General features: G+C 41.2%; 1 protein-coding gene across 4 annotated transcripts in view; it reads left to right on the forward strand.

The window, feature by feature from the left end:
- The first annotated feature begins 292 nt into the window (after positions 1–292).
- The window catches only part of P2RY8 (P2Y receptor family member 8), a 56,943-nt gene continuing 33,651 nt past the window's right edge, over positions 293–23,584 (forward strand). Inside the window, exon 1 of one of the 4 annotated variants that reach the window (XM_026115453.2) lies at positions 293–359. The gene's annotated coding sequence lies outside the window, so the exon portion shown is untranslated. Of the gene's footprint in view, positions 360–20,744; positions 20,831–23,584 lie in introns of those variants that run through there. The other 3 variants (XM_026115451.2, XM_026115450.2, XM_026115454.2) reach the window with 3 other exon arrangements.

The raw sequence follows: 23,584 nt of genomic DNA on the forward strand, positions 1-23,584 counted from the left end.
GCTTTCCATGCCTTATACAGAAGGTGAATATATGTTAGCATGTTGGGATTACAAAAAACATGTGCCTGTTCTGGAAAAGTATTTCTGATAATGACTCAAGTGTTTACGATGCAAGGTAAGAGAAATAGCAGTCCAGTGTTCCATGATGCATTTTCCCAAAATGGAGTTTTTTAATTGTTGGGAAAAAATATGTTGCCTTTTAGAAAATAATCTAAAATAGCTTTGTCAATGGTTAAAAGAAATGAAAAGAGGAAGTAGGTGTTACAATATGACACATGTTTTTATTGTCATACAGCAGCAGAAATGCATTCTGTTAGTCAGAAAAGACTGAAGAAATTTGATTGAAATTACAAAACCAGGTAAGAAAAATATTCTATTTATAAGTCATTGGAAGCAGAAACAACTACTTCTAGAGTTTATTTGATTGTGATAGGCATATTTGATTTGCGGTAGTATTTGTTCAGTCTTTGTGCTTTGAACAGATCAGATTTTTCTAACCTGAAGAAGAAAAGACAGAGGAGGGTTTATAAAATGATGAAGGTGAGGGAAGGAACTCATTCTCTGCGTTGTGTGGATAAGACAAGGAGTCACAGGCTTAAGACTGACTAAGGAAGATTCACATCAGGAATTTTTTCTCTCTCTCTGATTTAAAGGAGGCACTTGAACAAATTGCCTGAGGAAATTACATTTTCCATCTTTCTAAGAAGACATTAGACATTACTTTTATTTTTCAATATTAACTGTATAATTACAACTGTGTTGAACTGAGTACTATAATAAGTATATATATATTTCAAATACTAGTTTGCTAAAGAATGTGATTCCATGGGACGTGTTCTGGCTACCAGTACAGAAGATATTTTTTATTGAAAATGTCTGTGGAATTCCTGCTTGATCATAGTTAAGTAAAGGTGTGAAAAACTTCTCTGTTTAAGGAAGTAGTGCTGCTTTAAAAACAGGCTTTCAGTGTTTTAATTACTGATCCAGTTAATTTATTTAGCTAACTCTATATTTGGCCCTTGTTCATGAAATTGTAAAGAGTGTCAACCTCACAGAACAGCTGCAGGATCCAAAGTGTATTTCATTTGAGGAAACATCATAGTTTCGCAGTATCGTTAGTTAGCAAGAAATTCTGTAAAAAGAAAAAAATATATATATGCATACATAAATATATAGTTTGTTCTGACTCAGACAAAAACCAAATTTTGAAAGTGCCCACGTTTCCCAGAAAAATCAAAATTATTTTTGATCAGCTCTAGAAGGAATTGTGTCCATCAATCTATCATTGTATCACTGTATCTATCTATCAATATATCACTGTTTTGTTTCTTGAAACAAAAAAAATTGCCTTGGCCTTGGACCTGCCTTCTCACTACAGACCAGCTGGGCAATGATCAGCCGGATCTGACCCTGACCACTGTCTCCAGCCCTGCTCCTGACCCAGACTTGCTGCTCCACATCCCAGCTCCTTGCTGGTGAGGTTACTGCTCCCACCTGCCACCCTCACCCTCTGCTCCCAGCCCACCTTCCTGTGCGGAGCAGCCAGCCCTGATACCTGCTGTTCTGGTCACACAGCAAAGACAGGGCATTAAGCTTGTTCTTCCTATCCTGTGTCTGCAGCAATTCCCTGGAAATGGATGACTGAGGTTTTCAGCCGGTGCCACTACTTCAGCCTCATGAATCCCAAACTGACTCAGCACAGTTTCTCTTGCTATGACCCAACTCAATCCTGTGCAGCTCTTCTTTTAGTTCGACAAGTGCATTTCTCCCTCTGCCCCCAAGCTCCAGACACCTCCTTTACAGGTTCTCCTCTGACATGAAGCCAAGCTGCCTGCTCTGAGCCCCAGGCCTGATAGCCTGTCAAGCTCTGAGGCAGGCACTGCTGTTTTGCTTCCAACATCTGGAAACTCTGTAACCCTTCACCATCTTTTTGGAGGCAAGGAACATATCCTTAACCACAGGCTCCCTCCTGCTCCATGATCCCTCCTTCCAGTCCTCCAAAAATCCAGTCCTCCTCTTTCTCTCTCTTAGATTCCTCTTGTCAAAGGAAATTTATTGCTAATACAGAGAGAGGACAGGACTCTCACAGGGCTTTGGTTCTTTAATATCATGCTTAACTGGGCATTTTAGGATCCTACTTTGAAATGGCTATATTAGTGTCATCCCCATTGCCTTGCATGAGGACTGATTCCTAGTAGTATTTCTAGGCAGAACTGTAGCTCATTTTTAAGTTATTCATGGGACAGTACCAAATTTTGATAATTATATTGTGGGGCAGCAATGGTTGGGCTTTAATACTTTTCATTTATTTTTTAAAGCTTTTTGAATGTGTTTTCAAGGCTGTCTGAGCAAAACCAGCAGGTTTCAACAATGATTTCCCAGCTCTCTCCCTCTCACTTACATTAAGAAAAACTGCCAAACAACCAAAAAAAAAATCCCAAACCAAAAAAGCAATATGTATGGAGAATCCTTTGCCACTTTCTCCTTATGCTGCACTACTTATCTCCTGCTTCCCGAAGTGCTGTGTTTTCTGGCTGCTTATAGTTTCTCAACCCTGCAGATGAGCTCCATGCAGAAGAGAAGAATTAGACAAACTAGATATCTTGGCAGACATGAGTCAAATGGAAAAGGAACAAAAGGAAGTCAAATGCTCGGTATAGATGAGTAAACTGACCTCAGGCAGTACAGGAAGGAGTTGGAAGGCCAAGGAATGGAGATAACCTTCTTTTCAGTTTCTTACTGTCTTAAAAAAGATTGTTCAAGATGCTTGTGGGGGAAAAAGTATGCTAGTACAAGTAGTTGTGAGGACAAAGGGAAGAAAGAGAATATTACTGGATGTCAGAGAGCATGTCCCACTCTGGGATAGCAGTTATACATAACTCCATCTCAGGGTCTGTGCTGTCAGTCCTTGTATCTGCTGACCAAAACCTGAAACTTTTTCACTGCTGTAACACCATTTTTCCTGCCTTTTGCTGATAAGTATAATCTTTTCAACAGTGAAATATCAACTGAAACTTTTATCTCAAGACTGAATACATGCTCTTCAGCACTGAGGAAGAGAAAAGTCAAGGGAGAGAGATAACATCAAAAATGTATGAATTATATTAATACTCTCCTTTTTGTTCTTTCCTTCTTGTTTATCTTCTTTATGTTGTTTCTTGAAAGCTAGAATACAGCTCTAAAGAGAAAGGTAGCAAAACAGTTGCAAGAATTCTCTGCCAGAGTTAATTTCTACTATTGCCAAAAAGAGTGCTTATATCTGGAGTTACTCAGATTTTTGCGCAGGCTGGAGGATCACAAGGTGTTTGCGCAAGGTATTACTAGAAACCATTGATGATAACGCTGTGCTTGCATGGCGTCACCTGGTGGGTAGCTACAGAACACTACAGCTTCCAAATCCTGCAAGGATGATGATGAATTCCTGCACAAGTTTTAGCATTTTGCCTGTGCTGGGAGTTGTGCTCAAGTCCAGATCTACTCCTCACGCGGGTTATTTACACACCAGCCCTTAGGCATGGGTGTAGCCAAGTCCCTGAGACCCCCAAGCGTTTAGCTCAGAACCCCTCTCTTCCCTGGTTTCAGAAGGACAGGGCACACGTGAGGTCAAACGTACTCCAGGCTTATCCCCTTGCAAATGTGCAAATGTTTGAGTCTGGTTTTCTGCAGATACTGAGCCAGAACTGCAGCCAGGCTAACATGTAGATCTAAAAAAAACCCAAACAAACAAACAAACAAAAAAGGCTGCCGTGCTGAGAGTGCATAAACCCATTTTGAGGTTCCTACTTCAGTAAGCAGTGTAAATAAAACTTGTGTTTTTGCATAGGTGATTGGCGTTAGTGGTACTTTGCATCCTTACAGGCAAGTGAAGCCAAGGGAGTTTAGGATTAGCCACTGACTGAGGTAGATGCATGAGGGAAAAAGCAGAATATGGTTATGGAGTTGAAAAGCAAACTTTCTCACAGTGTTTGTGCAGAAGGATGGTGAATTTAATGCTGTTATTTCCCAGTTTCCACAAGTTTGACCTTCCAACCTATTTTTTAAAATGTCATTTTATGTTTAATAAATGCTCACCTTCCTTTTGGCTTTTTCTGTTGATCTGGAAGCATTTAGCTAGTGGCCTATATCTCCATGCTGCAGCTGCAACAATATGGTTCAGAGAAGGATTCATATACATCCTGTACCAACAGTATAACTCCTTCTGTATCAGTGTAGCTGTCTGGTATTCTTGCACATGATCATGTTTAAACAGCTAATGATGCTGGATGAATCTTTTCCCTACAGAGAAATTTTTCATGAATAAGTGGAACTGATTTAAGTCCAACTTCAAACCACTAGAGATCCCTTTTTTAATTACCTTAATTTTTTTAAATTACAATTTCAATTTTCTTCTTTGCCTTTTTTTGCTCTAAAAGAAAATTTCTCATCCCCATAGTTTCATAAAAAAGTTTGAAGATATGATTCTTAGTGACTGACAACCCAGAAAACAAGTATTTAAGAAATAGTCTCATGATTTTCAAAACAATCTGTTAGTATTTGCCACATTTAGGATTTCTAGATGCTTGAGACTGGCAGTAGTACCCTCAGGTAGAAGTGTTAAGGAATAAAATACAGTGTTACTTTCTGGTGCCGTGTTGTTCTATTGATGGTCTAATTCTGCTATGTTTAATTTGAAAGATTCATATGTATAGCTAACAATATCTTACAGTTATTCTGCTAAAGTATCAGCTGCAGCAAGTAGTACTAACTCACAATCGTGTTCTCAATTCTAACCTGCACACCCACAGAAAGGAAATAGTTTTATCTCTTTCTGAGATATGAAAAAAAAAAAAGCTTAATCACTTTATACTTCTTCTCTTATCAGATTTCATCTAAGCTTCACTCTAGTTTGTTTTCATACATTGACTATGCCTCTAGATAAGAAGGCCAAGGACAGTTTTGGAAAGCTACATGCCAAATATACGCTGAGCAATGGCAGTCGTGAGTTTAACTTAGTAGGTAATGAGTTTAACTCATTAAAATATCAGTGAGTTAAGACTTGCCATTTTGGAGTAAGTCACACAGGATAGGATTCATCTCATGTAAATTAAACCATGTGAAATGTAGGTGCCTAAACTAATCTTGTTAGCTGGGGAGAGATGGGCATTTTACCCCAGTACAGTTATCTCAGACAGATGAGATAAGCTGCCCTCCTGATGATGCCTCTCTCTTCAATTACTATGCAGAAATCTCGCCAACTAGGTTAGACAACTTTTATACAGCTGTTGTGACCCTTGTCCATAAAGTTGTCCAATGGCAATTGATCAGTGCTTGAGCTTTAACCTCAACCTTAGCTGGCCCAGCAGGGAATGTGAAGGTCAAAAGGAAATGACATTTTAGCTAACAATATGACGGTGAAGTAGCTACAAGCTATAGCTGAGATCAAGAGAGATTGTCAGTTGCTAATCTGACTGTTTTGTAGCTGAGTCTCAGTCAAGTGACTGCTGTAGTGAAGATGAAGCCGAGGGAAATCTTTTTGATTACAGTTCCTCCAGCATAGCAGTTCAGTGTTAGCCTATATTTGGGCTTTGGCCAGTAAGTACGGAAGTCCTTGCTGGTGATCAAAGCTCCCTGGTTTCTGACATGTCTGCCAGTCAAAGTATCAGCCAGATAGGTCCTTGGAGACCTCTCACGTTCCTCAAGTCACAAGCTCATCTAACTTGAAGCTGCGTGCTTCGGTTTTGCATTGGTTCAGTAAGACAGTACTTGAACTGCAGCATTTTGAAAATGTATTTCATAGGACTGAATTCTCCACTGCATCTATCCAGAAACTGTTGCAGGGAAAGAATTTGCGGAGATGGGGGATAAGGAATCTTGATAAGGTCTTGAAATCAGAAAATTTCATTATCCTGAAGCTGACCTGGCATAAATTACAACTACAGAGTTGCTTTATTAGCAGCCACGTTGGCTGTCCCTCCTGCTGCTTCTCTTCCCTTCCTTGGGACAGCAGTTGTCCTGTTTTGGCAAGAACAGGAGATTGCTTTCGGTGCCAGCTGTTGCTGTCAGCGAAGGGACAGCACAGCTCTTCTGGGAAGTGGGGAGGAGTCTGGGACTTCTGCAGGGAAGGAGAATCTGGCTGCATGGGAGAGAAAGATTTGTGGGGGCTCTTGCGCATGAGAGTGCCGCCTTCATATGTGGTGTAAATCCAGGTTTCTATGTGTGTGTGGAGGAAATCAGCCTAATAAGGAATTAGAATTAAATGCACTCAATGTAGTTGAATGAACTCCAATTACTGACATACTAGCCTTATGTTTGCTTAAATCCTTTCTCATTTATACATTTTGGTATTCCCTAATGTTCCCCATTAGGGAATGCAAACTGACTGTGTCATAAAAATGTTGATATAGAAAACACATTTCATTTTTTCCCATTGTTATGAAAAACAATATGTGGAGCTAAAACCTACAGGAAGTATCTCTTATCATTTCCAGCCACAGACTCATTAAAGACTGAGCCTCTCACATTTGCAGCTATGTATCTAGAAGCAGAAATTACAAACATATCATTGTATTTTAATAAAAGGTGAGGTTACCCTTCACCTGTGTGGGGCGAAGTCACCAAGGAAGGTGAATTATATCTTCCGTATCTGAGGTGGAGCGGCCAAAATATGTAGGATAAGAAATCCAATACAAATTAGTTCATACCATGGAAACAGGGAAAACAGAAAACATTTTGATCTTCTGGAGGCTTAGATATACTCAGAGACTTGAAAATCTACCTGCTATCAAGCTGCCACCATGAGTTCAAAATCAAAGTCCTTAAACTTTTTATCAAGGCCTTAAAGCCAGGATTGAGGACATTTCAACACTAGAGGGAAAAATGAAATTGAACACAGAGAATTGTTGGCTTCAGGCCCTAGTGATGTCTTTTCAGAAAGTCACACTGCCAGGATAAATAGGAAACACGGAATTCCTCCAGATGAATCTTGGAAAAAAAAATCCTTCTTCTTATTTGGCTACCAGGTGTTTCCTAGGAACTTGTTCAATGCTGAACTGGTCAGTGAGGACAAAGGAAAACACTGTTGCAAATGCTTTTAACAGATTTTTTACTCATTGTCAGCAAAACAGGCTTATCATACTGAGCCTTGTTTTTTCTCTACCACTGGGTTCAGTTTTTATAAAGCAGTCCAAGTTATGGGCAAAAAGAAGCGGCTCATAAATATCCAGCAGGTTGGCAACCTCAGCTGTGATAATTATTTTTATTTTCACTGTTTCCATTGGAGATACAAAATTATACCATGGCCTTCCCCCAAGCCTCTTCACATTCATTTGCTCACTCATGGGTGTATTTTAATGCAGTGTAGTGAGAGCTCTGAGAGCTATGAGCCCTGCTCAAGAACCGGCTCCATTCACTTCAGGAGAAGAAGAAATGGGTTCAAGCTGGCATTTGCTTGCTGTCATCATGGCTATAATATTTGCATGTAACAGCATACGGCCTGTAGAAAAATTCCAGTACCCTTCAACTAATTGAGAAAATCTGCTTTTCACTTCAGGAGCTTCATATTATTACAAAAGTCACCAGGAGGCACTGTTGCTATAGTGTCTCAATTGTTTTTATCCGGCTTAGTTACATTTCACGCCTTATTAATTTTGCAATAGGGGGAGTAGTGGCAGATGCAAAATTAGATTTTCTGAGGTGGTGAATGGGTCATTTTGGGTGGGGATGGAGAAAAGAAGGGAAATGCTATATTACTCTTAGGGGCAAAATCCAGGGAGGAAGAGTAGGACATTAGCTGCTTTTACTCAGGCAAGGTTCATTTCAGCCCCCCAATTCCTTCCACCCTTCCTCTGTCGTTGTCACTGGTGGCAATGTGTGAGGTGGCAGCAAGTAGTTACCACCCCACCCTTGGGCTGGTAACAGGAATCAGTGAGGCAGAGTCACACTCTGAAAGCAAGACACTGGTGTTAGGCTGGGAGGCCTAAAAGAAAAGATTGTTTTTATGCTGGTTGTCTGCCTCTGGTCTTGAGAATGACATCTACAGTATAAAACAAGGCAGGTGCTGCAAAAATATATGTAGCACCTGTATCACCAAATTTTTCCCCATCAGGACATTAACGCCAGAATATGCCCTTCCTGGGGGTACATATTTCCCCCCTCCACAGTTCCCCTCTCACAAGCTGCAAAGCCGCACATGCTTTGGTCACAGGCGTGATGGGCTGGAAGAGGCACTCAGCAGCATCGCTTGCAGCGTGAGTATCCAGTGATGTAAACCAGGCCTGCTGAAGAACATACACAACTCCCCTTTCTGCCTAAGCAATAAGGTTTTTACCCCCAATCAGGAAAATATGCCTTATCCAAAAAAGTATAACTTTAAATCCCACTAAATATAAGTAATCCAAACATATAAAGCACTTTCTAACCAGAGTCCTTTTAGCAAGCATTGGCTTGAATCCAAGGGAGGCAAGAGAAGATGGAACTGGGAGAAGACAGAAGAATAATAATTGAATGGGGATAAAAGCATTCATTAATATAAACATTTGTTTGGTGAAAAAGTGCTAAGAGTACCTAAGATAGAGCATCTGTTCTTAGTGTAGTATGTACAAATGCCTGAATTGCTATTGCAACTGGAAGATATCCATACTAAACTCTGCAGAAAATAACTGCAATTTTGATTTTTGGATCAAAATGCATTATTTTTACTGAGATAAAAATAAACACATCAAAAGGTTTCTGACATGTAGGGTAACTTGCTTTTAAAAAAATATATATGTATACACATAAAAAATAAAAACAGTTTACTCTCGACACATTCAAAATTCTTTCTTTCTTAAAAAAGGTGATAGAAGCTTCTACTCTTATCTAGAAGAGTAATTTCAGACAAGATCACCAAATCCACCCTACCTCCATGGCAGGTTAACTAACAAAACAGAGGGGACACTCAAGAACAAATGCTACAGACTAGCTTGCCTGTTTTCTACTTGTTCATTTTCCTCTCAGTTTGGTCCCCTAGGGTTCCTTCGTAGCTGCTCAATGCCTCAGATGCCCTCCGTCAAATTCTCCATCAGTCTGACAGGCAGAGATTTGCTATATAGTGCAAGGCTCCCTTTTCAAGTTGTCTGCCATCTCCAGGAAATACCTGGCTTTTTGGCCCTGTTCTCTGTCACCTTGTGACTCTTCTGTTCTGCAGAAACAGGCAATGCTCCAATTTAAGCAACAAGCAGCAGCCTCAAGCGCTACCTGGGAACTGTTCAGTTACTATCCCCCAAACATGTGAGGTCCTTTAGGACTGCTCTGCTGATGTGCTGCTTCTTCGAGTATTTGCTTCCACTTACGAAAATATACCTCATTTTTCAGTGCAGAAACTACAGATAGCAGTTTGCTCTGATGTGTTCCTCTGAACTATGTTTCCCTTAAGAAATATTACTTACCTTAAGAGACATTGCTTACTTTGGCTCACAGGTTTTTTTGTGCTTTCTTTCCCTTCTACTAACTTTGGAATGCCAATTATTCAAAAACTTTGTACTGAAAACTTCCTACTTCCTCTCATACGCAACTTGGGGGAAACAAAAAACACACATTTTTGTGTAAGATTTTTGTGACTTGCTATATGCTCAAAATAGTGGTAACAGTAGTCAAATTAGCCTATATTACCAAGCTGAAGAGTTTTTTGGAGGGTTATATAAGCTTTCACTGATATTAAACAGTCTCCATTGTTTCTTTGATCCCTTTGTTTATTATTTTGTTGCAAAGAGTTTCAACAAAAGATACAAATGAAGATCTGCAGATGCATTCCTGAGTCACACAATGAAAATCAAATATGCAAAGAACATCCTGAGAAAGCATACTGCAGAACTGAAAATACATTTAATCTGGAATAAGTACACATTACAGTTTTATCTAAGAGCTAAAAAGACCACTATTTTAGAGCTCGGATTGCAAAAACCACAGAAAAGTGTCTGCCAGAACATGACTGCAACTTCTTTGGGGAACAATTATTGGCACTAAATACAGCTCAGCATGAATAGAAAGAAGCTGGTGTTACTTGGAATCAAAATATTACAGGGTATAAATAACCCTGAACTAGAAATGCGAAATACACATTAGTGCAGAGGACCTACACCCTGCTGGACTACATTTCTTGAGTTTAAAGAACTTCTAAAGCTTCTTTCCCATTGCATTGTTCAGGAAATGACTGAAGACAAGGCAGTATATATTCAGTCCTGCAGCAGAGAAATAACTGGACTGAAAGCAATATTCATTGTTGCCTGAATCAAAAGTTAATAAGGATGAGTTAACAGTCTTCAGTTAAAAACAGAATGGTAAAAAGACACATGGACTATGTTCAATCTGTCTATGTAAATTTGGTTTCCTCTTTGCAATTAGCATTTGCATTGTTGATACATTCAGTGTTAAAACCTTGTATGTATGGTTTTTAACAGTGTCTGTGCTTTTATCGGCCATTTATGAATGGCTGAACTTATGGCAAAGCTTAGCACAGCAGAAAGTGTTTGCTGCTGTGCATCTCTCCTCTCTTCAGACGCTGGCCTAAAAAGCCTTGCTTGTTGCCCAGAGTTCAGCTCTAGGTTTCCCTCCACGACCAAGGTGTTCTGACAGTGAAAGCAGCTGTGCAGGCTCTGGCTGTGCCGCGCGGGAGCCCGAGCTGGGCTGCTGCTGGAGAGCTGCTGGGGGTCTGAGCCAGCAGGTTTGCATGTGAGGCTGCTGCTCCTCTGGAAAGCTGCAGATGAAGAGGACACCTGCCATGGCAAGCTCCCCCAGTGCTGCTCTTCTTGCCCAGCTCTCCGAGCACTCCTATAAAGGCTTCTCGAGTGGTTCTGCTTCCTTTCTTGCTTTCTGTCCCCTCTCCACCAGCTATGATGCTCCTTGCAATTCCAGACGTGCTGCAAAAAAAGTTAACCAGCAGCTCACGCCAGTGGAGGGTTAGCTCAGGGGCTTGTTTCCCAAAGAAGCCTGCACATTCCCTGCCCTCCAGAGCTGAAGCCTATTTCAGTATCATGGCCATGTCTTTTCCCCAACCTGTGATCTTCAGGATCCTGTCCTTTCCGGACAGTACTCCTTGAAGTCCTCCTTAGCTGGCTCCCTGCACTCCCAGGAGCTGCATATGAATGGGGTTCTTCCCTGCGGCACCTCTAAGGACTTCCATTCCCTTGAGTATGAGAGTTTTGCATGCACAACTTCGCAAGCAAAAGCAATATAGATGTAAGGAACAAAGCTGTAGTCACATGTAGATGGCTATAAGTATGAGATAACTGTAAGAGCTGCATTACTCTTACCTCAGCAGAACTGGGAACAGAATTTGATCTTCACTTTTTTTACCTAATGGTCTGCAGGAATAATCACAAGATTAAAAGTACTGACTGATGTTTGTATCATAGAACCAAGACCTAGATTTCTGATTTCTGCTGTAATACAGTGCCTTTTGGAAATATACATCATCTAACCTCTCTCTCTCATGCACAGTTTCCTTTCTGTGAAAAAGAACACTAAATATGTTTGTATCTTGCTGAAAGGACTTCTTAGTAGCAGTACAACTGGAAAAATCAAAAACTTTTCTGAGTGTAAGTGCCATACAGTTAATAATTAATAAGCAGTAAGATCATCTGCTCTTTTTTTCTCTTTTCTTATTCTTAAAAAGAAGAAAAAAGTGGTTTTCTGTTGAGACAGTGATGACACCTTTAAGCAACGGTGCATGATAGATTAAGAAACTGGGTGGAGTGCTTCCTTCCTGTAATCCGTTTGTAATCAGCGAGAAGCTAGAGACAAATAGGGTATGTTACATAATGTCTGAAGAACAACCGTAAAAAAGAGGCTGACCCACCTTCCAGGCTTAACTCTGGGCCTAATCCTGAGTCTTCTTAATGCTTGAATGACAGTCACCCTGCCTCAGTGCAGGACATTTCTGGCACTTGCCAGCCAATGATTATTCCATCTTCTGTTTTCCCTTCTTGTTCAGTAGGCGGGCTTATTTCTTGCACACCTGGTATTGAGGACAGAATTAAACATTACTCCAAGGGATCTTTTGGTCTCAGTCAAGACTTAGAGCATCCGCTCTCCTCCCAAACAATGTTTGAATATATTTTCCCAATAACTGTGTGATGTAGCAGGGTCTCTTTCTTTTAAGTGAGAAGTGGACAGAATAAATAAATAAATAAATGGATCCCACTGTTCTGTATGAGACAACCATAGTCTCTTTTTTCAGCACTCACTGCTGTAGAGCTCATGCAAAGCAGTACTCCAAAATGCCCACTCAGCAAATTCCAGTTCATCATGTTCTAGGTGCTAGCACCAAAACCAAAAAAGAACTTCAAAATATGTGCAAAACAAAGTTCGAACACTTTAGTTGCAAAACAAACAAGCAAGCAAACAAAAGCAAAGCACAACCCCCCAAACATTAAAATCCTATTAGTTTTTACCAGAGCAAAATATTTTGGTTCCACAAGCATATCAGCCTTTGCGGGAGCTGGTCATTTTAACTGCCTCTTTAGTCCAAGAGGTAGAGTGATTGGCTATAGGGGAGGTAGGAAGCTGGGCAGACTGAGGAAAGGCTTTTCCACTTGCTCACCCTTCATACACCCAAGGGCAAGGTTAATCTGGGAACAGGGAGCCAGGAAGCCTTGGTTTCCTGCTAGTCTGCCCACCAGTCACTCCACTGTTTGGGTTTGTAGAGATCTGGCAGGAAACCAGTCTTGTTGTTACCCTAGCTTGTGGCTAGGGTAACCAAACTCCTTTCATGACCATCATCAGAAGTTTTTCTTGAACCAGTATGTCTCTAGTAATGCAGCTTTTAACCAAAGCCTTGCTTCTACTGACTTCAGTTGGTCAGTTCCAGAGTATCAAGGCAGGCTCCCAGAAATTGAGACCCACATTTACATCCACCTGGGAAACCTTTGGCTGAAGTGGCTTTACTCTCATTTCCTGGGAACTGTGTGGCAGAGGACCAATACAGAGTCCATTTCTGGGGCAACACGGAAGTGTCTCAACCATGAGATTGTAGAGGGGCCACCAGACCAGCCAACGGCCTTCTACAAGGCAGAACCGTAGGCATTTGTGTCTTGGGCAGATCCAGTCTTTGGGAGGGCTTCAGAAAAATGGGTATTTGGCCAAGTCATTAAGAAGTATCGCCTCCATCTAATCTTGGGGGCCCCACTCAATCAGGTGCCTGGAAAACTGCAACAAGTGAATGTACCTTCCCCCCAGTCCAAGTCAGCTGAGCTCCCTGGTGACACTGCTTGTCTCTTTCTGAGAGGGGAGTTCCCTCCGCAAAATGCGGTAACGTCTGTAGAGCAAGGTTTCAGTCCTGCCTCCTCCCAACCACCCTCTCACAGAAATATCGTTTGAGGTGCTCAGCTTCTCCTGAGTCCAGTCATTAGGCTGGAGTTTAAATATACCTTTAATAAAGACAAATGACAAACAGAATTGGACTTTATATGATTGGAGGGAAAATAACTGGCTACAAAGGAAGAAATTCTGATCTCTGTTTTATTCCTTTTTTGCTTTTTCAATGGCCCCTTTACACTGCTAGGGAAAAGTTAACAAGATCAGCTTATACGGGAATCATACCCTGAAAGAGCAATGATAGCAAGGGAAGTCATTTCTAAAATGTGACTGGGTGTCAGGATTATCAAACTGAAATCTACTCAGTAGGGGTTACTCAGGCCAGCAATCAGTCAGCAAACAGCTAGTTTCCTAAATGATTTCAAAAGCAGTTATTAGTTTACTTGAAGCTGAGTCAATTCAAGCTAAGACTCTAGCCAGTTAGTGCTGTGCAGGTGGTTTTATTCACAGCCAGCTTGTGTATTGCTATACTTCATTGCAGTCTGCAAGGGAGGCATTCCCTGAGTGACTGTGCTGGTCATGCTGATGCTAGAACTGTTAACCAGAGCAAATTTCTCCAGGAGCTCATGTTACACTCTCGCAGTACAGACTGTTGTCTCCAGCTCTGCACTGGCATTTGGCTTTACCAGACACCCTTGAGAGCAAGAAACAGTCTTCATGCCCTCCTCCGTAGCGGGGAAGGGGAAGAGGAAATATGGGCCAAAACTGTGTTCTCCTTGAAGTCAGAGAGGACCTTGTGCAAGATTTCATCTGCTGTCTCTGACATAGCCAGTTGTGATATTGTGATAATTCGGCATATCAGGGCCACATATTCAAGGTGCATTGGAGGCATGCTCATAAGCAAAGCAGGGAGGCATGATCCGTAAAACTGCAAAAAATTTATTTGTTGTCTCAGCAGTCAAAACTTAAATATATATACATATATATATATATGAGGGTTAAGGGTAGGCATTTCTAGAATTTTCAGTGAATCAAGAAATGTGTATTTTATTTTGAGCTAATAAAAGTGTAACTTTCAGCCCGAATACATATTTTCATTTGGAGATTTTTTTTTCTAAAAAGTCAGTACTGAATTGACAAGGGCACTGTGAAACAGCAACCACACAACTGGAAGTCAAACTCTGCTACTTCACAAGCTGGGCTTTAGCTTCAGCTGCTTAACAAGTTGGGCTTTAGTTTTTAGTTTTTAGTTTCGCCTGCAGGACCTCTTGGTATTAAGTCCAAGCATTGCTTCCCTCCTAAGGGCAGTCACCAGACTGCAGATTCATTATGCATGGAGAATATTTTAATATTTTATACACCATAGAATAGCCTCATCAGGAGAGATGAACTTTGCATCTGGATTTACACTTTGATGCATGCCACAGTGCATCTTATGGACTTGGGTCCTTAGCCCTGGTTTTCTGTCACCCCTGATTTGTAACCTATCTCTCCCTGCCTACTCCTATGTAGAGCTCTTTCCACTTTTCCCTGATCTCCTGCTTTCCTCTCCTCCTTGCACTTCATAGAGGACTCAGTCCTCTCTGCCATCTGTCACCACTCTTTCTCTTTTTTCAGCCTTTTTCCCACCTCTTGCTTGCAATAGGGTCTCACCTACCCACTCCCACTCTCTCTCCACACAGCTCAGGAACTCATGCTCAGACAGTAAATTGCTCAGACAAACACCTCTTCATAACATGCCTTAAGTCGCATTTGGAGAATGTCTCCAAATTAATTTTCCATAGAAATCAAGAGACAAGTGTGAGTGTGCTTGGAGGGGAAGGAGAGCTTGTGAGCCTCATGGTCTTGAGCCATTTTGGTTCTGGGATGCAGCCAGGACATTCACCTTGATGTAAAAAGTAGGAGGTTTTCCTGGATGTGATAGAACAGATATCATTTGAAAGATCCTGACCTTAACCACTTTGCAGTGACTGAAATGCTCTCCAAGAAATGGAAAGCCTGTTTCAAGCAAAGCAAAGAGGAGGCTCATGTCATATGCTACTACCCTTGCCACTGAAATAGGCAGCAGAAATTTCCTATACTGAAATCATAATGTGTCAATCTGAAAATACTGAAATGAATCATTTTGGCTTTGAGTTTTTTCCCTTCATTCTCTCTTAGGCAGAATTACATGAACCTGCAGTTTTGAAGATGAATAACTATCAGTTGAAATATTTTCACGCTATGAAGTCCTTGCAGTTGGACCTGCTCATGGCAGCATGTCATAGCTTCCCGTGTAAGACAGCAGTGTTGAGCAGGTTTTATCTCCCATCTTAAATTCACCATACCACACCTTCATGTGCCTAGGATATCAAGATGTTGAAGTTCGCTTTAGAAGTAAGTTGCCAAGGTCTTCTGCTTATTACTTGCAGAGTCAAGAGGAGTATCTTCTTTCTGGAGGTCTCCACAATTTTTCACACTTTAGAACAAGGTAGCCTTGAAATGAATGGTCAGTCATAGCTGAGTTCTGGAGTTTTATCAGATGTGTAATGGCGTCATAGCTCAGCCAGCTCAATGGCATGGGCAAAAATGTGTTTTTCACCTGGAAGATGAGGGTCAAAGTAGCATATTTTGTCCTTATCACTGGTATCACAACTCAGTTCTGAGTTCTGGAAGCAGGAACGTGTTTAGGAGCTTGGAGATATCAGGATGGCTGAAGGAGAGGATCTCCTTCTCCTTCTCCAGATTAGAATCCTGCCTTCCCTCCATCCCTCTGAAAAGCTCACCTTGCTATACGACCCTTCATGCTGTGGTGATCTTGCTTCCCTAGAATGGACCAAGTGCCTGAATCTTGGAGATCTGCCCAAGACCTCCAAGTGCTAGATGACAGAGAAGCAGAAGTATCCCAGAATACTCATCTCCTTTCTTTCCCCTCTGCTATGATATGTGACAAATAATGCGACAAAATGAGGGGATTAGGATCCCCTGCTGTTAGAGCTGATACCACAAACCCTTTAGGAAGAGTGCAGTGACAGATTGCCTTTCTCACCTTGTTTTCATATCACAGCTAACATTGTGCCGTATCCTCCAACAGTCAGGCCATCACTGCCAGGTTTAGTTTCTCAGAGGGATCCAAAGTGGGTAGAGAATTAGTCTGTAGCTGCTTATTTACCCAGGATCCTCCTCAGTTGAGGAAGAGAAGATTTTATATGCTCCTCTGGGAACAACATTGCTGTTAATAAATAACCAAATTTTGCTTTACTGCGGCTCTATAAGACCATTTCCTTTTTCTCTATTTTTGTCCGAGAGGTTGGTATGTCTTGATGTGGAGTCAAAGGAACTCTCAGTGCTTTGTGTAAGTCAGATCCTCTTCCACAGTCTCCTTCCTCTGGGCACCGAGAGACAAACAGAGGCACATTCAGGTCACCCACAGGGTTGGTGCAGAGTCACACTTACAAAAATCAGGCCGTATCTCCCAAGAGAACACAGTCAAAGTTCAGATTCATACAAACAGAAGAAGGAACTCAAATACTAACTGACTTCTTCAAATTGCTCTAAAGGAGGACTTGTAAGATGAACTCTTGACCCCACTGAGGTCAGTAAGAAGCTGACTGTAGACTTCCAGAGTGTCAGAGCTTTGCCCAAAGAACACATCTATAAAAATTCACAGGATTCAAGGATTGTCAAAAATTGTCAAAAAATCAAGGATTGTCAAATTTCGTATTTTTGCCAAAAGTAAATGCTGACTATTCTTTTCTGAAAGTTCCTTTCCCCAGATCTAGGGGAGGCTGGGGGATTTTTTAAGAAAAGCAGTGAATGAAAGTTTTAAAACTTGAAATGTGTGTAGCCTTAAAGATCAAAATCTGGAAACAAAGAACTCTATTTCTAACCTGCTATGTTTGAGCTGAAAAAAGATTGTTATTAAAAAATAACAAACTAGGAAGCAAACCATTATTTTTAAGGAGGTCTGATTCAATATTTTTGCATGCTTTGAGGTTGTGAGACTGAAACTCCTTCCTGTTTACCTGTAGGCTCATGGTGAGAAGCAAGTCTGGCAGCTGACAAAAGACTGGCAGTTGATTCAGTTTTTGTATGTGAAAGTGAGAGGAGTCAAGGCAAGAAGAACTCGAATCTCTATCCTGCAACCGTATTTTCTATAAAACTCCCCAATACTTCTGCATATGAGGCAATAAAATAAATAATCCTATCCTGAATGTTTTTGCCTGTATCGAAAAAAAGTGACTAAGCATCAGTTTACACTGAGGACCATGAGTATCCGCATAATTTTTGTGGTAAATTGTGAAAAAGTTAACATCAGGTTAAACAGATAGCTGCAGATCATACTCATAGGAGTATGCATTGAGATTTATTATTACTGAAAATACATCCCTGGGATGAAATTCCTGTCTCTACATAAGGCAAAGAAAAACTCTTAACTTCAAGAGGATGAGGATTTTATCTGTTTTTTTTATAATGTTAAAAATTAAACAAATTATATATAGCAAAAGGAACTCTTACTGTCTGTGAAGACTCTCAGGTAAAGAACCTTATAAGTGTTTGTTTCTCTCCATTACCTTTATTCAAGGGAGCCTTTAATGATTAGCTCGGGTGTATACATCTACATTGTAAATGCCTAGAGATGATGCCAACCCTATCTCAGATGGTAACCCAAACCCAAGGTCTCTCCGCACACTCAGAAGCTTTGCAGGCTGTGGCCTGAGGTATCAGTCTGAAGGGAAGTGAGGAAGCACCTTTAGATGTCTTTCTGTCTGGAGGAATCTAAACTGCTGGGTGAAATATGCTTCAGAGGGACCTTGACAAGCTGTAGAAATGGGCAGAGAGGAACCTCATGAAGTCCAACAAAGAGACTTGCAAAGTCCTGCCCCTGGGGAGGAATAACCCCATGCACCATCACAGGCTTAGGGCTGACCTTCTGGAAAGCAGCTTTGCAGAGAAGGACCTGGAGGTCCTGGTGGACAAGTTGGTCATGAGCCAGCAATGCACCCTCATGGCAAAGAAAGGCCAATGGCATTGCGGGCTGCATTAGGAAGAGCACTGACAACAGGTCGAAGGAGGTGACGCTTCTTCTCAACTCAGATCTGGTGAGGCCACACCTGGAGTGCTGGGTCCACATCTGGGCTCACCAGTACAAGAGAGTGAGTCCAGCGAATGGCTACTAAGATGATTAAGGGACTACAGCATCTCTCAGATGAAGAAAGGCTGAGAGAGCTGGTGCTGTTCAGCCTGGAGAGAAGGCTCAAGGAGATCTTATCAATGCATTTAAATATCTGAAGGGAGGGTGTAAAGAGGATGAGGTCAGACTCTTCTGAGTGGTGCCTAGTGACAGGAGGAGAGGCAATGGGCACAAACGGAAACAGAGGAAGTTCCATCTGAATATAAGGAAAAACCTTTTTACTGTAAGGGTGACAAGCACTGGAACAGGTTGCTGAGAGGGGTTGTGGAGTCTCCATCCTTGGAGTTATTCAAAAGCTGTCTGGACATGGTGCTGGACAACCTGCTGTAGGTTGTCCTGCTTGAGCAGTTTGATCCTGCTTGAGCAGGGGGCTTGGACTAGATGATCCCCAAAGGTCCTTTCCAACTTCAACTATTCTGCAAATCTATGAAATATCTCTTGTCCAACAGGGGCACAGCATTGATCTCAGCATAAGTCATGGTGGCTGTGAGCAATGCTGGGAGAAGAGGTAGTGGCTACCTTCTGCACAATAATCTAGAATACTGGCCCAGACAGTGAAAAACACTTCACTCTGAATAGGTTCAGACTCGCTACTCTCACTTGCCAGGAAAATTCCCTAAGCACACAATTGGGATGTGTACCCTTTCCAGGCCTTTTGCTGAAGCTGCAGAGAGGAATCCAAGATCTGAGTGACCATATCCTGTAAGTAAGAAGAATTTGACAGGAAACCTGCCAAAAGAAACTTGTTTCTGATACCCACCACTGAAGCCATCCAGCAAGGACCAACAACACTAGGCTCTGATCCTTGTTACTGTTGTCATTTATGTAGTTCCTACAATGACTCTCCCATGGAAAAAGTGTCTGGAGCACAGGCTCTCTGACCCATCAAGTCTTGCTTTGCTGGTTCACCTTTACTAAGAGGGATGGAATAAATCCCTGTCTGGGTGATTTCTGTGGATTTTTGGCATGTTTTAAGCAGGACACTGTCAGTCCTTGAAGCTGTGCTCAAACCTGAACCTTGTCCCCAGCACTTTGCCCTTCCTCCCTCTCTGTGCCTGCAAGAATCTAAGTATCTCAGGCAAGAGAGGGGAGAGATCCTGGTCCTTCCCCTCACCCTTCCCACACTGAGAAATCCTACAGCTTGAAGGTTAAGGCATTGCTCTTGTGGGCTGCACAAAATATGAATTTAGCTCTTCTGAAGGAGAAGACAAAACTGAAAACAACTGTCTTACTGGGTACTTGAGCTATGAAACTGTCTTATAAAAGTGCACATTAGTGACATTTCTGTTCTCTCTTCCTCTACCAACATCCCAAATGGAGGGAGTGATACTTCCCACATTTCAAAATAAAACACACAGGTGCATAGGCAAAAAAGATTTCAGAGATGTGGAAAGGGGCATATTGATGTTCAGGACTCATTTTCTAAATCATAAAAAAGAAGGATGCAAAACACATGTCTGTCTTCAGTGTTTCAGTTTGCATTGTTTAAGCGTTTTCTTTCTCAGCCTGTCGTTTTGGTGAGGTGAGCTCTGCTTTGAAGTACTTATTCTCCCCTGTGCCTACACAGAGAGCCTGGGTGGCTGCCTTGGGCTCAGTATGGGAGGTGGCTGGTACTTCGAAGGCAGCCTGAATCTCTCATGTGTGCTCCTGCCCAGAACTAGCCATTACTAGCTTCCATGCTAATGATTTCTTATAATGTTTAGGGTCAGAAATGCTTTTCAGTTGAACTGTTATGCCCAACCAAGGGAAATAGGCTCTTAGAGAGAGAAGGATTTTCATGCACAGAGGACCCTGATAATCCAGCATGTCAGACTTTCACCTAAGGACCCCCTGTGCATTAAAGTATCTTCTACACTATATACTACAGATGCCTATCTGTAATGGATGCTGCTCCTTTAAATAACTGGCTTTTACCTTGCTCTGTTGGGCATGACAGCACAGAAGTCATGTCGCGAATATTGCTCTAAGCCTCTTCTAAAAATGAGAGTTATGTACTCAAGCCATTACTTAGTCATTTCTACACTTCATCATACAAGCTTCACTCAATAGTAAAATGTACTTTGTCACAGTTATGCAGAAGACACTGCAAATCCTCTCTTCCATGGAGGTGATCAGAGTCATCTTCTCTGGCTACCTGCATATTCTGTGTGAAACACAAACCATGTGTAGGGTGTGGCAGTAGTTACCAAACTGCAGTGGAAGGGTAAGATGGATTTTTTACTGTACTTGAAAAAGTGAAGGCATTAGAAGTGAGGAAGGAGTTAAACATTGCAAAATACACGGTCATTTCCTGAGCCCTGTGGTTGGATGAGTACAAACTTTCAACTATTTCTAGTTCTTCTCTGTCATTTAAGAGGTTTCCAAGGTGCACCGTACATCCCAGAGCAGGTAAGGAGTACAGCTTTTGGCTTCTTAATTGTTTTTTCAAAATTGTTTTTCGGTGGACTCAGGCTCAGAAGGACTGATTCTTTCTCCCTCCTATTATTTACATCTGAAGGGAGAACACAGTTCATTACAATACAAGATGTATGTGTGTGTCTTTGTCCCTGATGACTTTGAACTTCAGAAATAAAGAACTGCATGGGTTAATAATAGAGCAATAATAATGAAGATTTATATTACTACTAGTCAGAAGTCAAAATTATTGCAGCAGATACTGCAGTAAAAAAGAAGGGAAGAACTCTTACTGCTAGCTTTAAGAAGTTCAGTCTGCACAAACCGCTATCAAAACAAAGGGTTCTCAGGTGTACAATTTGGTTTTAGTAAGGAGAATAGTAAAAATTGTAGTGTGACTTCAGCTGGTATTTTTAAAAGGAGAAAGAATGAGTGTCTATACATTGGGGGAAAAAAAGAGCAAATAATTTTGTACTGGTTTTATTTGTAAATCTGGATCTGATGGCTATCTATTGCAGAGTCATGTATTATAGTCATCCTGAGACTGCTCCTGAGGTTCACAGCAAACAAACATACCTACACAAGTGTCTGTGGAACCATCTCATAAAAGATATAATTTCATCAGGGGCTTTTGATGCATAAAAACTGAACTCAGACAGACTGGCACCAGAAGGAAGTCTCATAACACTGTGCACTCTTGCGTGCTGCATTTGTTGTCTCTTAATAGACAGGGAGAGAGACTATTTCTGTGAAGATTTTTTTTTAATAGTTCAAAAACAAACATAAAATAGCCATCTGTAGAGCAGTTATTGTAATAATGTGCTGTCATCAGGTTACCCAACAGAAAGTGAAATCCTACATGCTGTGAGGATCCCCGGATGAAATCACATGTCGGAGATTCAATTTTTTGGCATTCACTTTTTTAAATTGTTTCTTTGCTTATAATCAGTTTGAACATTGGCTGCTTGACCGTGCTTAGTGCTTGGTGTAAACACTTTCTGGATTTTATACATAGTGTGTGGGGAAACCTATCTAGGGTTTTCAATAGCATTTGTTTGATTCAAAAGCATTTTTGGAAGTCATTCCTAAATCACTTCCACCTTACTTGTGAGATCCCTACTATGGTAGTACTTGGACATCTCTAATTAATTTCTCCCTTAAAACACTCTGTTAGCCAAAGAAGTTTTGTCACTGTCATGTACAGATGGAGAACTCAGATATGCATATCACATTTAAATTGTGGGTATGGGAACACTTCCAAGCTTCTGAGTCTGATGGTGTCCCATTCATCTCCCAGTTTTATCAGAAGGTGAATCCTAGAGGACACCAGAGCTGTTCCCTGTTTTTCACAACTCCCCAGTGCAGATGATCCAATCAAGAATCACAGGTCTACCATTAAAAAGAGCTATAAATTAGTTTAGACAATGCCAAGAGCATGCCATCATACAGCTAGAGATGAGATTATAATACTAATAGAAGCACTTGCATCTCAGTCTTATCAGCGTGGGTATTGATGCTAATGGATTTGGTGTTCCTTACAGCTCTGTATGGCCTTAGTTGCTGAATATTTGCAGTCTATGCTGAAACACATTGCTAATACTACGGCTTGCTAGATGAAAGCTGGCTGAGGTATGCCTATCCATTTCCCAGTTATTGCATAGGCATGGCTCAAAGTACACAACAGATTTGTGGGGGGAGAGTGAACTGAGCCCAGGCCTTCATGTCACCAACGAGGAGTTCATCCACTGCTTTTGCCTTCATTTTATAACACTCCTTCAGTCATGTTTATTGAAAATGTCTATTTGCCTTCTGTCTTTTGGCGTAGGTTTTGGTTCTGTTCAGATGCATCTACCTGTGCAGATAACTTTGCCCTCTGCAAGTGCAGCAAATGGGAGGCCAGCTTAGGTGATTTAATAAGTTTGCTCTCAGTATTGTCCGTCAGAATCAGTATCTTTGTTTGGTGTGGGAAAAGGGTGTATGCCTCAGTTTTCTGTAGGAGAAAGGCATATCTTCTGTGTAGTGGCATAATAGCATGGAAAAGAAACAAAATCTAGAAAAGCCATTCCTTGTATGGTTAAGTGTGGTCTCTCCCAGAAACTGTTGTGTTCTGGTTGAGTGACTAGAGGGGGAGAAACCTAGCCTCCTACAACCCAGCCTCAAGATATTGTGTTGTCCTCCTACTTGAATGTCAGGATTTTTTCTCAATGTATTAATCTAGTGGTGTTTTGCACATGTATTACCTTCCAATAATTCTCCTTCATATTTGCATTGTTTCCAGATAAAAGATTGTTTTGAAGCACAAGTCCAGGGGGCTTCACTGTCGACAACTAATGTCTGCAAAGCCTCCCAATGGACAGAAGGACATTTTTCGTATCAGGTGTATTTCCTGACTCCGTTCTTAGTTTTTCACAGTGCACAAAAAGAGCTATAAAATGGAGCTCTCCTCTCAAAAATTGCTTTATAGAAATGGGAGTGTTTTGTCATTGATTTGTGCCTCAATAATTTCTGGATAATTTCTGGATTTTACAAGTAAAAGGCTTTCGGATTGTTGTTTGGGATTGTTTTCTTTTACTGCCAGCTTTTGATATTCTGACTGGAATTGGAAGGTCAAGCTGGTGTTCCTTCTGGGCTTACTATTTATACACAGGAAACCGCAGAGTGATTCTTTAGTTAGGATTATTATTTTTGAAATGGGTTTAAAATGGGTAATAGAATCCATTCTTCTCTAAACGTAAGTGCTAATCAAGA

Source organism: Dromaius novaehollandiae, chromosome 1 (assembly GCF_036370855.1).
Source record: "Dromaius novaehollandiae isolate bDroNov1 chromosome 1, bDroNov1.hap1, whole genome shotgun sequence".
In the NCBI taxonomy this organism is placed as follows: domain Eukaryota; kingdom Metazoa; phylum Chordata; class Aves; order Casuariiformes; family Dromaiidae; genus Dromaius; species Dromaius novaehollandiae.